A 6,090-nucleotide genomic window follows, 5' to 3' on the forward strand; every position below is an offset into this window, starting at 1 on the left:
ATAACTTGAAATTCTCTCCAGTTCCATGTATCCATGCACATTTTTATTTGTCTATGTCGTACAGAGTTTCCTTTCCTATCCAGCCGTGTTATGAATGAGGTATGAAAAGATTGTCTCCTCTCCTAAACCCGGACTTTGAAGTGAACGTGGTTGGATCTCTCACACAATGACGGTGCTGGGTGTCGTTTGCCTTATTATTACAGTGTTACCCACACCCATCATGCAGGCCAACCTGCTCACACAGGGCAGTCTGGCAGCTCTCAGCCACCTTGTCCACACATTTCAAGAACGGACTCACTAAGCATATGGCTATCGCCAGCACATTCTAGAAACATCAACCTGGCCCAGAGGTATCTGAGGGAAAACTTATTCTTACAGATTAAAAATCCTTATATGCCTTCAAAAATTTTTTTTTAGTATAATATTCTCAAGCTGCCCATGTCTTTGCTTTTTAAACCTTCTGATGTAACCCAGAATTTAGTGTGGAAACTATTATTTCCTTTCTTGATTTACTTTTGATTATAACACATGGCAAATGACATATCCTAACAGTGGAAAATATGTATGTGTATATATATATATATATATATTATATATATATATATATATATGTATGTATATTTTTTGTATTTTATTTTCCATAGGTACAGAATATAAATATGCTTACATTTAAAATGATGGCTATAGAGACTAGGACCTGTCCTGAGAAACCTAATGAATTGCTATGAAAAAATGAAGCCACAAAAGTAATTGCTGGGGCTTACTAATAACTGAATAAGGATACTCTTCTCAAACCTTGAAATAACTCAATTAGCTGAATCTGAAGGGGCCAGAGAATTCAATAATACAGACCGAAAGGAGATCATTTTGATGTGAAAGGGGGAAAAAATCTTTCTCGTGGTCTCAATTAACTAAAAAGCCAGCATTCTACATTTACAAAAATCTATTTTTTCAATGATGCATTTGTTCTGCTGATACGTTTTAGCTTTATAAAATGCATTTGCTGCCAGCTCTGGAACATATGCACATGTGAAAACTACAGGGGGCCTACAAAGGTAGCGACACTTTAGTTTGACCTCTTCTCTGGATGGTGCCACATGCAAAGCATGAGGTGCTCGTTATTTTACAAAAGCAGAGAAACCAGCTTTGCGATCGGGGCAGACAAAACTTGAACAACTGTCTTAGAAGAAGCATTTCCTTTTTTGTACATTTATAATATCAAGGGAACTGTGCCTAGCTCCACACACCTTGTCTTACATAATAGGCTTTCTATAAACAATCAAACTCATTGGTAAACTCCAAAAGATCATCTGATTTCAGCTGTATGCCTCATCCTGAATGCTACTCTCTGAATGCTCAGTCCATTATACATGTTATTTTAAATAGCTTTTCCTGCCTGTTCATACACATTTCTATAGTCTTTTGCTAGTAAAATTAAACAGGAAAGATGGTATTTAATATGAGCTTGTCCCCAAACTTGGAAGATTTAGAAATTAGGTCTGAGGGGGCCAAAGGGAGAAAACTACAGGAATGAAGATGGACAAATCATCTCCAAATCTGTTCCCTGGTGACTTTGGCTCAGGTTGATATGATTTATAAACTCCTTTTGGAATCACAAATACTTTATGTCCCTGAATCATTGCTCTATATGCAAAGTAGGGATGGGAACCAAATGCCAAAATATGTCCCCCAAAAGAAAAATTCCCAAATAACTCTATTCTCCAAAGCTTATCCTTCAGTTTCAGACAATACATCATCAACCTCAGAAATAGGACCTGAGCCAAGCAAGCTGCAATCTAATATGGAAATGTGTCCTGGCCACGGTACTGTGTCATTCTTCTGAATGGGATCACCTGCACCCATCTCTCCTAGGAGAAAATTTCAAACAGAGTTAGCTCCTTAAACCTTCTAATTAAAATGAGAAATCCCTAGGCTTCCATGACTCAGCCTCAGAAAAAGATTATTAGGAATTTAATAGGGAAAATATAGCAGCTCAGACCATCTGTGACCCAGTGCTCTGTGAGAATTTAAAGAAAACTGGAGGGAGGCAGCGCACACTCCAATGTACTCTTGAGGAGTACTTTGTAGGAGCTGCAATAAATCAACATAGTTAGAGTACAGCCTTTTTCAGATTTAATTACTGTTACATAATTATTAGCAAAGCATTCTCCTCTGAAACTGTAAAACTCATTACATCAAAAATCCCCAAGCTCCTGATGGAATTTATGAACTAGTTACTTTATTTCAGGCCCCGGGAAAATAGTGGAAGAGAGTCCAGATTTGTCTCCGGCTTTTTAGAGGCAGAGGGAGATTTCTTCCCCTTGTTTTGTGTCATTTTAATAGGTTTCTGAACTGGTTTTCTATGGATCATTCTCTTAAACATCTATTGTGTATTCTCACCTAAATATCTGTTTAAACGAGTTCCATTCCACTGGTAAAATGTACTAAGCAAGTAAATTTCAAAGTACGCTGACAAGGAGCTGGCTGATTTTCAAAAGAGTGAAAGATAAGTAATTTTTAAGTGTCTGATTTTTTTTTTGATGGTTCACAAAGAGTCAGAAAAATCACAGCAAGTCATGGGGCTTGTGTTGGAAGGTCCAGTGTCAACATGGGAGTGATCTGCATGCAGTGGTTCACTGGGTTTGGCTGGCCATCTCTTCCCAATACCATATGCAAGGACATTGCACAGATAGCTTGAAATCGGCCACGGTAGGAGTATTTACAATACAAAACTGGCAAATGCTACCATCTAGGCTTCTTCCCTGCAGAGCCTGTTGTTAAACACTTACCAGCACAGCACTGTTACCGTGTTCACCAATGACACAAGTATAAACGACATCTCTATTGTCTACACAACTCTATCCTAGGATAAATGTCCCTCACCGAAACACTGTTTCAATCTAACTTGAACAAAAATTGGTCTACTTTAAAGTCTGGCTTGGGTAGGATGTTTGTTCCCAGAAGCAGGAATACCATACAGTGGGATGGATTCCTTTGGAAGACAGGTAAATGCCCTCGCCTCTGCCTAGTTAGCTTCTTACCCTAGCCGTTACTGAGCTCAAGATCGGGACATTTCTTCCAATGTGGGTCAGGCAGCCTCCCCGGATCCTTAGCCCCTTACCTGCAGAGAACTGCGGCTGCTAGAGAAGAGTTTGTTCTTGCTCCTACACTCAGAATATCCAGCCAGATGTTTTCTGTTGTATCTGTAGGCTCTCCTGGGATTAGCTCTTATCACAGTGAGAGGAAGATAAAGGCAGCTGAGGCTTAACCAGTCAGCTGCCTTGGATCTGCTCCCTCTGTTGCCACGTTTCCACTCCTGACTCCAGCCCTGGGACAACCTTAGTTTCTCCCTGGCGATCTCCTAACCCCCACTTTCTGCAGGATCTCCCAACCCTCCTGCTGCGCATAACTACCTGGTAGCCAAACTAAATAACTCCCTGCCCCGAACATGTCCCATGCTCTTCCACGTTATTTTTTTTCCTAATAGAAGAGGTGACTAACACCCCTTGAACATTGTTCTAGAGTTCTGTTATCATGTTCAGTGTGTACTTTCTACACTTCAGATCATCTACTGATTTTTTCTTAGCAATCTGCTTTAACTGATAAGAGCTCTCACTGTTTTTTTTTTTTTTTTTTTATAGCAGCCTGCTATTTCTTTTTAAATTTATAAATGTGATAGCTTTACAAATCTCTTGGAGGATAACATACTTAAAATTTTCTTTTGTTTTCAGCATTAATTCTGTGTTCTCTGGATATAGTTCTTTTGTTTGCTAAACACTGTGTCTCTTGCATGCTGGAGTTTTTCTTGGATGTTTGGTGACTCTTTGTGGTCTGTTCATATTATAGATGAGGATCTAATTTAAACAATGTTATTATGAAGCATTATTTCCTCTGCTCAGTTGAAACTTCCTATCTGCCCATGAATTTGTGTTCTGATTTGGAAAGCCCTACTTCTGCTGGCTGGAGGGAGGATTAAGACATATAGGGCAAGCCTGGCTTTCTTTTCAGGTCTACGGGTGGTTTTTCTTCTGGGTTATGAAGACCAATTTCTTAGTGACCATACATTTGTTAGAATGCTGTGTGCTTCTAGATCCCCATACCAATTGCTAAGTCTCTCTTGTCAGAATTCTGAAGTCACAGAGGACTCCAGAATTTCATCCATAGCCAAATGCCAAATCCAGAAGCATGAGATCATGGAATTGCCCTAACTTTTATTGCCGCTTAATTCATTAACTAGCCAGTCTCTCTTGTCTTCCTTCTAGCCTCTGCTGCTTCTGGGTTTAGAGTTTCTGTTGGGGAAACTCACCTGGACACAGAGAATTCTCTTGCATTTGAAGTGGTTGTAGGTTTTTCAGTTGCATTTTCTCTTTTTCTGTTACCTGTTAGAGAAAATTTTCTTCGATCCAATCTTTTGGTACTATACTGTCCAGCTTTTGAATGCTGCTGTGTATTTAATTTTTTATCTTCTTCCTGCAGTTTAAGGGAATGTGGGGAGGGAGTGGTCATGTGTCCTCGGCTTTCTAGAACTAGAAGTCTCCCTCTCTTTCTTTTAACGGTACTTATTTCTGGCTCAATTATAACTATACCTGTAACTTAACAAAACAGAATTTAACTGTAGCACTGTCCACACTTGTGGCTTGCAAACACATGTTTAATGAAATAGCATTAATCACATAAAATACTAGGGGTCTGTATTTTAATTAGGATATGAAACTGTGGACCTGCCTATCCTTTCCACATTTCCTGGCTCATCATTGAAGAAAATGCTACTTTTTAATCTAAGTCCATTATGAGGTATGAGGCACATTAAGAACTACCCAATTCTTTTCTCTTTCTTTTTGAATATGGTTTAAATTATATCTATTAATTTCTTTTGTATTTTAGTAGGAAAATGTTATTAAAAACCCCACGAAAGCTTATGGTGCTAATAGTCTTTTTAAGAAATCTTTGTGCAATGAACATCACATGTTATTCTCTAAACCGTCACTGAGTCTATGGTTGAAAAATACTGAGCCTTTTGCTTAATGCTAGGATTTATTGTTTCTTTTTCTAAAACATCATTATTGTAGGCCCAAAGCTAATTTTTCAAGGGAAGGAATGTGTTTTAAAGATAAAGAGGAGAAATGCTAATATTTTCCCATTACAACTTGCTAATTTGCAATAGAGTTACATTTGAGCAGAAAATTCTTAAATATATATTTGTGAATATCAGTTATAGTACCTGGAATCTTATACTATAATCACACGACGAATCTATTTCAGTTTTATTGCCATGGCAATTAACCACTTAAAGATTTATTCTGTTTTCGCAGTTCTTCTCTATATTTTGTCAGATGGACGAAGTCACTCGGTATAAATCTAGAATTCAAACATCTGACTGAGAGAATAAATGCTGTGCTTTAAATTGGTCAGCATGGCAATGCAGAAAAATCCTAGAGAGTTACAGATGATATCAATCACTTGCTACACTCATGACTAATTTCATCTCCTTCTTACCATGTTCTCCCATCAGCCTAACACTGCATGATCTGTCAAAGTCTCTGCCACAGTGTCGCTGGGCCAGAGCTGAAACAATTTGTTCAGCCAAACCTATTTGGCTACCATCTGATTTGGGTTTTGTAATAACTCATCCTGGCTTGTTTGAAATTAATTTTTATCATGGTCAATAAGGAAGGTATTTGATTAACAAGATAGAGGTAACATGAATTCAGCACTTATTCTGGGTCAGGCACTGTTTTCAGCATTTTGCATGTATTATCTCATTTAATCCTCACATCAATACTATGAGGCAGGTGCTACTGTTAGGTGAAATATCCAAGGGAAAAGAATGAGGGCCAGAGAGAGTAAGTCACCTGCCCAAGGTCACACAGATGGTAAGCAAGGGATCCAGGATTTTCCTCTGCATGGGGTAAATCCACAGTCCATTTTCGTATAACCCCTTGCTTTAAAAGAGCAAGACAGTTTTTGTTTAGAATTGTCGGACTGTATATTAAATATTTATATGTAAATACAATAAATGGCCCTAAATATTAAATGAATTGTATCTGATTAACTGAAGGATATGTATACCCAAATATTTTATTTGAATTA

Source organism: Lipotes vexillifer, unplaced genomic scaffold, assembly GCF_000442215.2.
Source record: "Lipotes vexillifer unplaced genomic scaffold, Lipotes_vexillifer_v1.1 scaffold150, whole genome shotgun sequence".
In the NCBI taxonomy this organism is placed as follows: domain Eukaryota; kingdom Metazoa; phylum Chordata; class Mammalia; order Artiodactyla; family Lipotidae; genus Lipotes; species Lipotes vexillifer.